This window comes from Ascaphus truei, chromosome 6 (assembly GCF_040206685.1).
Source record: "Ascaphus truei isolate aAscTru1 chromosome 6, aAscTru1.hap1, whole genome shotgun sequence".
In the NCBI taxonomy this organism is placed as follows: Eukaryota; Metazoa; Chordata; class Amphibia; order Anura; family Ascaphidae; genus Ascaphus; species Ascaphus truei.
Window position 1 is genome coordinate 41616980 of NC_134488.1, and position 13019 is coordinate 41629998.

Consider the following 13019-nt stretch of genomic DNA (forward strand, 5'->3'; position numbering starts at 1 on the left):
AGTTTAGGTATGACCTAACTAACGTCATGTTAAGTCTGTGTGTTAACCTTAATGGACTTTAGTGGATATGTAATGCTATGATAACCCCCAATTTGCATGTCATTTGCATGTCGTTATCACTAGCACCCGTTATAGTAAATGCCACAGTCTTTATGGTAGAAAACTTAGCTTTATGTTATGTTATTGTCTTTTGCAAATACACCGTTGGTGTTAACATGATGGCAAGTTAGGTGAACGTTACGTTAAATGACGAATCACGGAACCTTGTGGATCTGAGCCTGAGTGTTATGTTGGGAAACAGAGGCAGGAAGTACAGTACATGGCATATGTTTTCCATATATGTAAGGGCAATCCTTTTACCAGCAGCACACTTCTAAAGGGAGGAGCGCAGTAATATGTACAGTCTAGTACAGGGGTGTGCAAATTGGGGGGGTACGCCCCCCAGGAGGGGCGCAAGATTTTTCTGTGGGGCGCAGCGGTTGCAGAGGCCCCGCGCTCTTCCCCGAGGTATTTAAATTAAATACCGGGGGATCGCGTGAGGCCTCTGCAACATCAACTTACCTTGACTCTGCCAGTGTCAGGACTCGTCTCCATGGCTTAGCAACACGGCGTCAAATGAGGAAGAGGCTGAATGGAAATAGCCTCCTTATCAAAGCGTAAATGTAAACATTTGCAAACATTTCCCCAAACTCAAAATGTGTGTACCTCCACCAGACCCCTCGTTCAATATCACATCGCTCTTCCCCACCTCCACCAGACCCCTCGTTCAATATCACATCGCTCTTCCCCACCTCCACCAGTCCCCTTGTTCAATATCACATCGCTCTTCCCCACCTCCACCAGAACCGTCATTCAAAATCACATCGTTCTTCCCCACCTCCACCAGACCCCTCATTCAAAATCACATCGTTCTTCCGCACCTCCACCAGAACACTTGTTCAATATCACATCGCTCATCCCGACCTCCACCAGAACCCTCGTTCAATATCACATTGTTCTTCCCCACCTCCACCAGAACCGTCATTCAAAATCACATCATTCTTCCCCACCTCCACCAGACCCCTCGTTCAAAATCACATCGTTCTTCCGCACCTCCACCAGAACACTCGTTCAATATCACATCGCTCATCCCGACCTCCACCAGAACCCTCGTTCAATATCACATTGCTCTTCACCACCTCCACCAGAACCCTCGTTCAATATCACATCGTTCTTCCCCACCTCCACCAGAACCCTCGTTCAATATCACATCGCTCTTCCCCACCTCCACCAGAACCCTCGTTCAATATCACATTGTTCTTCCCCATCTCCACCAGAACCCTTGTTCAATATCACATCACTCTTACCCATCTCCACAAGAACCCTAATTCAATATCACATAGTTCTTCCCCACCTTCACCAGAACCCTCGATCAATATCACATCACTCTTCCCCACCTCCACCAGAACCCTCGTTTAATATCACATAGTTCTTCCCCATCTCCACCAGAACCCTCGATCAATATCACATCACTCTTCCCCACCTCCACCAGAAACCTCGTTTAATATTACATTGCTCTTACCCACCTCCATGAGACCCCTCATTCAATATCACATAGCTCTTCCCCACCTCCACCAGAACCCTCGTTCAATATCACATCGCTCTTCCCCCCGCCACTAGAACCCTCGTTCAATATCACATCGCTCTTCCCCATCTTCACCAGAACCCTCGTTCAATATCACATCGCTCTTCCCCATCTTCACCAGAACCCTCGGTCAATATCACATCGCTCTTCCCCCCTCCACTAGAACCCTCGTTCAATATCACATCGCTCTTCCCCACCTCTACCAGACCCCTCGTTCAATATCACATCGCTCTTCCCCACCTCTACCAGAACCCTTATTCAATATCACATCGCTCTTCCCCCCTCCACTAGAACCCTCGTTCAATATCACATCACTCTTCCCCACCTCTACCAGAACCCTCGTTCAATATCACATCGCTCTTCCCCACCTCTACCAGAACCCTCGTTCAATATCACATCACTCTTCCCCACCTCCACCAGAACCCTCGTTCAATATCACACCACTCTTGCCCCCTCCACTAGAACCCTCGTTCAATATCACATCGCTCTTCCCCATCTTCACCAGAACCCTTGTTCAATATCACATCGCTCTTCCCCCCTCCACTAGAACCCTCGTTCAATATCACATCGCTCTTCCCCATCTTCACCAGAACCCTCGTTCAATATCACATCGCTCTTCCCCACCTCCACCAGAACCCTCGTTCAATATCACATCGCTCTTCCCCCCTCCACTAGAACCCTCGTTCAATATCACATCGTTCTTCCCCCCTCCACTAAAACCCTCGTTCAATATCACATTGCTCTTCCCCATCTTCACCAGAACCCTCGTTCAATATCACATCGCTCTTCCCCCCTCCACTAGAACCCTAGTTCAATATCACATCGCTCTTCCCCCCTCCACTAGAACCCTCGTTCAATATCACATTGCTCTTCCCCATCTCCACCAGAACCCTCGTTCAATATCACATCGCTCTTCCCCACCTCCAATCCTAAATAATTCAGGCAGAGTTGCTAATAAAAATGTTCCAGCAGAAGAAAGCAATAGCGTGTGTTTCCCGTGTGCACAATAGCATTCCATTTGCTTTCTGCCCCTGTGTTTCAATGAATAATGCATAGGGAGTGGGATAAAGTGCTATCTCCTCTGCACTCCCTATCGTTCAATGTTAGTCTTATTTAACCCCTTCGTACCCGGTGACACACTGCTCTGCAGACAACCCGGAGAGTTTCCAGGGGAAAAAGTAGTGACATCTGCAGCAGAAAGCGGTCGGTCCACCTCTGACAGTACTAAGGGACCCGGAGCATCGTGACTTTATTATTTTCACACCGCCCCAAACAATCACTATTTTTTACATTTTATTTCTAAACATAAAATGACATTTTCATTTTTGAAGGAAACGTGTAATTAGTTAATTAAAGCTCTTGCCTTTATATTTGAAAGTGGGAATATCGCTTAAAGCTGCAGTTCAGTCAATATCCTGCATTTGTGTTTTTTTTAATAAATCAGTTCTGTAGTAAGAAAAAATACTTTTAGCATTTTCTGTTTTTAAAAAAACAACTTTGAAAGACCAATTTTCTTGTATTCTATTTTAACAGCCATTTGCTAAGGCACTGCCCCTTCATGTCCTGTCACAAGCTCTGGCACACCCCTTTGTCAGCCCTGCCCTCCCTCTAGCACATGTCAGTGCAGGAGTGCTCATGAATATTTATGAGCTTCCACTGCCAGTCAAGCAGATTATAAACAAATCACAGCTTTTAATATGTCACCAAATTTCGACTTATCAATACATGGAAAACGAATTGACCTGCAGCTATACAGTTCTTTAGCTAATTAGAGATTGCCCACATAAAACTATTGAAGTAAAAAAATAAATGTAAAAAAAAAAAAAAGACTGAACTGCAGCTTTAAATCTATCATATAAAATACAACCCGGAGGGCAATGTCCCAATGTTTAATAACTGTAGCTCTTGTTGAAATCAGGTACACGTATTCCTGATTTATTATAGCCACTTTGACCACTGTGTATATTTTATATAAACCTTTTGATGACTTACTTACTGATCCAGGAGTGCAGGAACTATTGTTTTGGGTGGGGTTGCTGTACATACAATACCAGGAGTGCTTCAGCGACCGCCGCACCCTTCATTCCAGCCCCAATGTACTGATCCGTTATAAACAACACCAGATAAATACATTTTTCAGCACGGTCTACATACGTGCATAGAATGCGTGCGTGCGTGCATGTGTGTGTGTTAATATGCAGACAGAACGACACGTACGTGTGTGTGTGTGTGTGTGTGTGTGTGTGTGTGTGTGTGTGTGTGTGTGTGTGTGTGTGTGTGTGTGTGTGTGTGTGTGTGTGTGTGTGTGTGTGTGTGTGTGTGTGTGTGTGTGTGTGTGTGTGTGTATACACACACACTAAATCTGTATGGAATCAGTGTCCCAGTTGCTAATCTGTGAATGATTACAGCTCCAAAGCTATGCTAAAAATTTCTGATTGTTTCAAATTCGTGTAGCAAATGGCATATATATCAGCAACATATGTTAACATTTTCATGGTTTAACTATGCACACATGGAAAGTGTTGGGGAGTTAAAAGTGTTGCAAATTAAATCTGTGTTTTGACTATATAATTCATTACTCAAGGACAGGCTGGTGATTAATAATGTTATTTTAACATAGTGTTGTTGTATAAGGTGTCTTACACTTCCAAATTGTAGCCGCTATTCCAGATTCACACAATCTAGTCGTTTTTTTAATTTTCTTTTATTGAATTCCGGCATTTTATTTTATTCAAATGATGTTCTTCCTTTTAGGGATTTGGACTTTATGGAATCCCTTAAAAATGTGTTGTGACTGAGTAACCCCAAACCCGAGTATCTTCTGTTGGTAAAGATACTGCTACTGCGGGAAGGGTACATTCTTTTTATAAACTAACAGCTTTATATTACAGTATAACATTTCTGAAGTTTTTTTATTATTATTATTATTATTAACCTGGTCAAAAAATAAATGTTTGGGATCTTGAGGAGGATAAAGAGGTCCTTGAACCTTTAGGGAAGGGGCACATGACTTTGGCCAGAAGCCTTTGGTCAGTGGTGGGTGAATGTTGTGGGCTGGTTAGGCAGCCTGGAAGATGTCCTAGTTAGGGAAGGGTGGGGGAGTTAGTGAGGCTTGGGGGTGATACTCGCCCCTTTCCTGCTCTCCCTGGAGGTGTTTCCATCCCTTTGTTGGTGATTTTGGCAAGTTGGGAATTGTTGTAATCTGATATGGGGAATGGCTTGCCTGGGTCGGTTTGCCTGAAGGGCTCCGGGTTTGGCTAGATCGGTTTACCTGAAGAGCTCTGGGTTTGACTGGGTCGGTTTGCCTGAAGGGCTCCGGGTTTGGCTGGGTCGGTTTGCCTGAAGGGCTCCGGGTTTGGCTGGGTCGGTTTGCCTGAAGAGCTCTGGGTTTGGCTGGGTCGGTTTGCCTGAAGGCCTCCGGGTTTGGCTGGGTCGGTTTGCCTGAAGGGCTCCGGGTTTGGCTGGGTCGGTTTGCGTGAAGGGCTCTGGGTTTGCCTGGGTCGGCTTACCTGAAGGGTTCCTCCCCTTATTGCGGGTTGTACCCCAGTGATGGGTTTGACGTTGTCCCTGGTCGGGACAGCAGTTGGCAATCAGGTGGGAGCCACGGTATCCACGAGACTCGGTTTAAGTCTGGTGGAGCCTCTGGTGAAGTGCTGTGGGCCGCGTGAAATGCATTGGGCTTTTCTGAATGTTGGATCCATGTACACTATTTTTATACATGTAACCAATCAAGCTTGAAGATTTGTTGAACTCACTTGATCTGGGACCTCATCTGTGATGATATTGAATTTTGTCTCCCTGCACAGAGTGCTTCATATTACGTTTTTGTTTACTTGGTTGGACGAGCCATGGGAAGATCCGACATCAGCACCAGCATCGGCACAAACACCGTGAGCCACGTGGTGGAAAACTTATCATTATAAGATCTGGATATGAATGAGTACCTTTGTAACACAATAATATATGTTTAAGGGTTATGGAGCGTTAAAGACTTCTCTTTCTATCGTTTGTGTTCGGTCCGACCTTGCCTGGTTACCCCCCCCTCTCCCCCCCACCCCCCTTCATTTTTGGTGATATTGTTACAAATGGTTATTAATACAGCTGTGGCCTGTTTTACCCACAATTCATGGCGTGTGTCGTTATAGGGAGGGGAATTGGGTCAGGTTGGGGGTAGTTCCCTTCCCACAGCTCTTAGAAGTTCCAGTCATGTCCACTGTACCACATTTTCCACAGGGAAACCCTGGTAATCTCCTACAGAAAACTGTTTTACTGCATAGATTTGTTATAGGTGGTGATATCCTTTAATGATCCGACTTTATAATGTATTGGTGCTTAAACAATATGACCTGCTGGTTGCTCTCAATGGGATTACACATTGAACTGCAATAGTGCGATTGGGGCACCATCGTATGGAAACTCCCATTGATGTCACTATTGCAATTTAACCTCTTCAGTCCCTTCTGATTTACCAGGTACGTCCTCCCCACTTGCTTCGGTTTGTGAGGGCAGGGTCAAACTCCCCGATCTGACGGAGATGCCAGCCCCATGAAAACGGATACCCTGCTCTGCTTCCGTTCCTGGCATCCGGGCACCGGACGTGCCACATGAGCACTACCTCGAGAGGAAGAGCCAGGCGTTCCGGTCAGACTCTGGTGACGGGGGATCCCCAGCACTTTAAAGGTTAATGGACAACACCTTATAAGTCAACATGGGCAAACCAGGCTCACTGCCTAATCATTGTAGTGGGAAGGAAACAGACAGAGTACATTTAAGGGTAAGAGAATTTCAAGATCAACTTAGCAGCATGAATGCACTGAGAGCATTGGAGTATTCAGAGTAATTGTGTCAGGTGTAACAGGGAGTATGCTTAAGAGCAGTGGCCTGTAATTGCTTCAGGTCTGGCTAAAAGGGACAGGAAAGTAAGTTCAAAGCAATAAAGATATTGTTACAATTGCATCAGATGTAACAGAGGAGCAAATGAAATACAAGTTCTGTCGTTCACACAGAAACGGAGACCCTGACGCCACACAGAGAATAGTAATAACCCTATGATAAACCCAGCGCAATCCTTCATTAAACCAACATTGCTCAGGGTAGTTAGCATTCCGGTGTAAGTAAACCAAGGCAACGTGATTAGGTCAAAGGTTCAGTAACTAAAGCACTAAATCATTGCCAATTTTATTATTTAACATCTGTTACAGTGTATCCGCAGCTCTTCTATATGTGAATGGATTTGTAAAGTTCTTTTTAAAAGATCCTATGACCTCCTTATATTCATAATGTTACACATGGTGTATATATATATATATATATATATATATATATATATATATATATATATATATATATTGTGACAGAAACCAGGGGATGGTAATAAATTCCATATATAGGGCTCCCAGGATACTGAACAGTTTCTATCCTGTTTAGGCTGGAAAGTGCAGCCTCATAATACATGCACTCCATCCCACAGTTTGGCTGGAACTGAGGGATGAGGGATCCAGACCAGAGTTTGTCTGCTGCCTGATTTCTGTCACCTGTCCTGCTAGTTAGAAATCAGGTATTTAAGACTGATTTTCTGGTTCCTCTTACCTCTCCCCAAGAGCCTGGAGGCAGGAAGGCTGCTGGAAGCAGAGAGGGGAAAAGCCTCTCCCCAAACAGGTTAAACCAATCTGTTCCTTTTTTCTAAAAAAAACTGCAAAGTTCCTTATTTTGTTGTTGGAAGTGGAAAAGCCACTCCAACCCTGAGTCAGGGAAAACCTAAGTTAAGTTATTGCTCAGGTGAGCAGGCTTTTGTTTTGCTTGTGTTTCTTTTGTATGCAGTGTGGCAGTCTCAGTGCCTGGGACTGAATAAACCAGGCATAGCCTGTTTAAAGGAACAGCACGTGACGCCTCGTCATTTAACCTACCCTAAAAGACCGTGTTCTAACAGTCCCAGACAGGCGGCGGAGCCCCGGAGTAAGCCGTTTGTCACTATATATATATATATATATATATATATATATATATATATATATATATATATAATGAGTTCTTCAGTATTAGGTGATACCTTTTTTATTTGATTAACAATTTATGTCATAGGACAAGCTTTCGAGAGTTATCCTCTCTTCTTCAGGTCAAGCATATAAAAAGAAAAACAGGACAGGCACTTCTATACTCAAAAAAAGTGACATTCATTGACTCAACGTTTCAGTCCCCACTGGAACCTTTCTCGAGTGGGACCGAGACGTTGAGTCAATACATTTGCATACCATCCAGAAAGATTAAAAAAAAAGGAAAACAGGACAGACACTCCTGTACTAAAAAAAAAGTGAAATTTATTGAATCAAAGTCTCGGCCCCTCTCTTGAGAAAGGTTCCAGTGGGGACTGAAACTTTGAGTCAATAAATGTCAATTTTTTTTAGTAAAGAAGTGCCTGTCCTGTTTTTCTTCTATTCGAGAGAGAAAGAGAATAATAATGATCGTAGCTCACATCTACTTGTGTTACCAGTCAGCTTATACTCTATGAAAAAACATTCACATTCAAAGATATACAGTATCTATACGTCTATTTGACTAATGTGCAAGCCAAGTAAATTAAAATAAAAACCTATGTAGTGACTATATTACAATGTGAAGTAATTGCCATGTGTAATCTCCGTGCACTCACTCCATGCACTCACTCCATGCACTCTCTCCATGCACTCTCTCCATGCACTCTCTCCATGCACTCTCTCCATGCACTCTCTCCATGCACTTACTGTAGCGTCTCTCCTTTAGTACGTGATGATGTTGCCTAGTTGATCCAACCTGCAAGTCACGTGTCCTGACGCGTTTTGTCACCGCTGTGGTGACTTTCTCACAGGTCAGGTTTTATCTGCTAAATTATGACTGAGCCACCTGTGCTGAAGCAGGGATATCCTGAAAACCTGACCTGTTGCCTACCCCTGCTCCATAGTGTTCAGTTGTTCTGGAATTGCGGTCTGCGATTGAAAGCGAGTGTCGTTTTTCCTGTGTTAAATCAAGGGCATGATATTCAGGGCCGGCGTCGGGGAGAAAGGTGTCAGCGGCCCTGGGGATATTGCACTGTTTTTGCCCCAGGTTTGCAGCCTGGAGACAAAGTTCTGAAAGGTGAGAAGAATTTAGAGATATTTCTGGGTCTTTTTACCCAGAAATATCTATTTACTAGGTCTATGGGAATCACTACAGTCTGATCACTGTTACGGAAGGTTAATAGTGATTGGCTAACAACCTACAGCTGCAACTGCTGGTTGTAGACTGCTTGCCTTGAGAATTCTGTACTAAAACAATCCAATGCTGCGAGATCTCTGCAGCCAGACTAATGGCCCCATCGGATTAACACAGCGGGGGTCCCTGTATTTGAATGGGACTCACGCTGTTTGAATCCTACCAGGCTGTGAGTCCCATTCAAAAGCAGGGACCCTCGTTGTGTTAACCCGATGGGCCATTACAGCCTTCTGTGCACCATCTCATGAGTTACTGCGAGATAGTCTCAGATTTTCCTTGGCAAGCGGTCTACAACCGGCAGTTGCATCTGTACAATGTCTATCGCACGTTATGGGCCATGTTTACCAAGCAGTCTTCTGCCATAAGGTCAATAGCGGCAAGGTGTCTACCAGAACCAGAATGTATCTTATTGTGGAAGTCTGCTTGGCAAATACGGGCCTACATATCTTACTCATTGTACTGTAAAGCAAGTTCATATTTGGGAGTGGGTGGCGCATGCATTCAACATTAATAGCTTCTGTGAGAGGTTCATCTAAAGATTGTTATCCCATTTCTAGAGGATCAAGCAATGCCATCTCAGAAAACAATAAAGGAGACATTTCCATTCCATGTAAAGGTAACCTCATGCAAGATCGGCCACTCAATATTCTCCAAAGAGGGCAGCCTAGGTAAGAAGGAAAAAAATGGAAGTGTTTTCAATCAAGCACAGAACCTAAATAGAAATCTAAAAATCCTATTAAGGGAGAGCAGTGTTGACAGGTGAATTAATGTAAATGTCTATCATGGTTTTTTAACAGTGTGTAGACACCAGCCTAGAAACATCAAATGTGCATATACACAGACAATTTCAATCCACTCGTTCTCCTGTCTGATGGATGATTACTGAGAATACAGTAGCTATGTACATTTAGTCTAATCGCTTTCCTAGTGCTGTCTGAATGTTAATTTAATAGGGTGCTCAGGTGTTGCGTTACCCATTGCTGTCATGATGAGTCGCATCCATGAGATTTTTCGGACATTTCAAAGAGATATTCCTAACTTCACCCATCCAACACATCCAACTAGCACCCTCTTCCTCCACCGTTAGGACCGTTATTAAAACGCACCTCTTTAACGAAGCATATGTGTAGCTCTGTGGCTGATACTATACACTTCATACATTGACCTTGACCCCTTGCAGATGCACTTACCAGAACACCCTCCTACTGACTCTGTAAGTTCTCCCTACTTACCACTTAGATTGTAAGCTCTTCGGGGCAGGGACTCCTCTTCCTATTGTTTTATATCTGAAGCGCTTATTCCCATTATGTATTATAAAATGATGTCACGTGTATTGTAAAGGGCTATGTACCTGGATGGCGCTATATAAATAAAGAGATATATACATACATACATACTGTACATACAATATGTTATAAATCTATCTTCTCTTTGCTAGGGAAGATGTAAGGCTCATGGACTCGAATGGGGCTTAAATCTTCACTGGCGTAGGAATAGAGGACTTCCGGCATATTTATTAGAGGCTTATTATTATGTTTTATTTGTATGGTGCCAACATATTCTGCGGCGAAGTACAACGTGGGAGGGCAATAACGTTGTGTGACAAAAGGAGTACTTATAAATTAAGTCAATCTGAGGCAATAACAATGTCCCTGCCCCCATCTCCCCAGCAGCAGCCCGGCAGCTCCCCAGCTCCTCATATAGCAGTAGCCCCGCGGCTCCCCAGCAGCAGCAACCCGGCAGTCACTGCAATCTTCTCCCTCCTCCTGTCAGTGCCAGAGTCCAACTTCCGACCAACTAGAGGAGGGAGCTGGGGATTCCCCAGACCGGCGCAGGAACTTTTTTTTGTCCTGGGTTCTTCCTGCTCCGTTTGTGCTAGTGCGCTTTTTGGTCTCCCTTTTCCCTGTATTGCATTGAGTAGCTGCACAGCCTGCCTGCCTGCCCTACCAGGATGTGAGTACTTGTATATTTTTCAGGGGAACCTGCCAATGAGACTGATGGTGAGTGGGTTGCACCACACACCACCTGTCTTCAGGAGGATAGTACCCATTATATGACACAATAGGTACTATATCAATTGTTAGTACCCTGGTACAGTGGTCTGGCTTATTATCATTTTGAGAAATACCTGCATTTGAGCGCTTCAGCTATTTTCCATCCTGACCCCAAGGAAAGATTTTTGGGGTTAGGTGTGTGTTGGAGTGAATGAGTGGAAGAATGAGTCAGTGGAGGTGGAGGAGTGAGGGGAAGAGAGGGGAGACTGGAAGGGGGGAAGATAGTGAAGGAGAGAGTGTAAGGAGGGGGAAGAGAGGGAGGCGGGGAGTGTATGAGGGGGTTGATGGCGGTTCCATCGGTGCCAATGCACCTAGCCCCACGGTTACAGAGGACTTGCGCGTTTCCCATGACACATGGTGATGCGTCGCCATGACAACATGACGTCACAGTTGCTACAAGAGAAATCGCCCAGGCCAACATTTGTCTGCAATCTGCCCCTGTATGTGTGGTAGAGAGTTCCAGATTTGGAGTACAGGACGGGAAACATCTTGAAGGCGGGAGTGAGAGGGAGTAATGAGGTTAGGGGAGAGTGTAGACTGCATGTGGGAGAGCATTTGGAAAGTAAGATAGATGTACAGAGGAGCGAGCTAATGTGTAGCTTTGTAGCTGAGCATGTGTCTTTCATTTGTAGGGTATGGATGTCCAGTGTAGTGATTGGCATAATGGAGCAACAGAGGAGAAGTGGGTGAGGTAATGAGCCTGGAAGTGGCATTGACTGTTTAGGAGACAAATGGCAGAGGAGGAGACCAACTAAAACTAGAAGAAGTTGCAATAGTCTAAGAGTGGCCAACTCCGGTCCTCATTGACTGAGCTACAGATTGAGGCACCTGTGTTGGAAGCAGGGATATCCTTTTAACCTGACCTGTTGGTGGCCCTTGAGGAATGGTTTTGGCCACTCCTGCAATACTCAGATCGGGATATAATGAGAATAGACATTATGGAGAATTATTCAGATAGAAGGGGCGTATTTTAGCATATTGCAGTGGTGAAAACAACAGACTTTGGTGAGGTACTGACTATGCCGGGTAGTAGAGTCTTTTATTGCAAGTGAGAAATTAGATAAAGGTGTGCAGGGACGCCAACAAGGGGGGACACCCAGGACTACTGTCCTGGGTCTTGTCAGTCAAGGGGTCCTGCCGCCCTCCTGTCGACAATAATGTTTATGGACCGCACCTCCACTGGCTGCCACCAGCTCTTTAGGCACGGGCCTGCTTTCTGCATGCCTCCAGCGGGCTCATCCGCATGTCTGTAGGGCCCTTCTCTTTGACGGCCACCACCCACCCTGGTCATCCAACTCACCAACTACTAGTCCGGGTTCCCCTGCTGTGTGGCTTCAGCTGGCCCATCCGTGGAACATTGGTAACCCCATGCAGAGCCTCACTGTCCTATGCTCCCGGCCCCACAGACCCATTGCATCGCAATCCGCCATAATCAATACCTCCCTACCTCTCCCAAGCCCATTACGTTCCTACCCCCCACCCTCCGGACCATTACCTCCTTTTGCCCCCACCCGCTTCCCCACTATGGCCATAAATACCTTTACGCCCATCTCTTTCTCCGCCATACCCATATGATCCCCCCATGCCCATACCTCCTTTTTCCTCTCCCCACCCCAGGTCGTTACCTTCTGTTTCTCCCGCCCCAGTTTGCCAAGGATGGGGAGGGCGGGTGGCTTGCTTCTTATATTTCTCCTGAGCCCAACAATTTCTGCTGGCTGCCCTGCAGATCTATTTTTGACATGTTTAGTTTGGGATAGGGATGGAACATCCATGAAGAGATAGCAGAAAGACAGTTAGTGAAACTAGTTAGAAGGGGAAAAGTCCGAAGAAGAGAGATAGATTTGGGTATAATCATCATAGAGGTGGTAGTGAAAACCAAATGACTACTAATTTTCCAAAGGAGGTGGTATAAATGAAGAAGAGTAGAAGTCCTATTACAGAGCCCTGGGGTGGGTGGGATGAAGAGGAGGAACTGCCAGGAGACACAGAGGAAGTAGTCAGAAAGGTAAGAAGTAAACCAGGAGAGGGCAGTGTAATGCACGCAAAAGGAAAGGATGGTGTGCAGAAGGAGGGGATGGTCAACATTATCACAAGTTGCAGAAAGGTCAAGTATA

General features: G+C 45.1%; 1 long non-coding RNA gene across 5 annotated transcripts in view; it reads left to right on the top strand.

Annotated features, from left to right (window-relative positions):
* LOC142496442 (uncharacterized) overlaps positions 1-10666 on the top strand; it is a 35815-nt gene extending 25149 nt beyond the window's left edge. For 2 of the 5 annotated variants that reach the window (XR_012801991.1, XR_012801990.1), the window contains exons 3-5: positions 5431-6398; positions 9409-9519; positions 10290-10666. This is a non-coding gene — a long non-coding RNA (uncharacterized LOC142496442). Of the gene's footprint in view, positions 1-196; positions 342-5430; positions 6399-9408; positions 9520-10289 lie in introns of those variants that run through there. The other 3 variants (XR_012801988.1, XR_012801987.1, XR_012801989.1) reach the window with 3 other exon arrangements.
* Positions 10667-13019: the final 2353 nt, after the last annotated feature.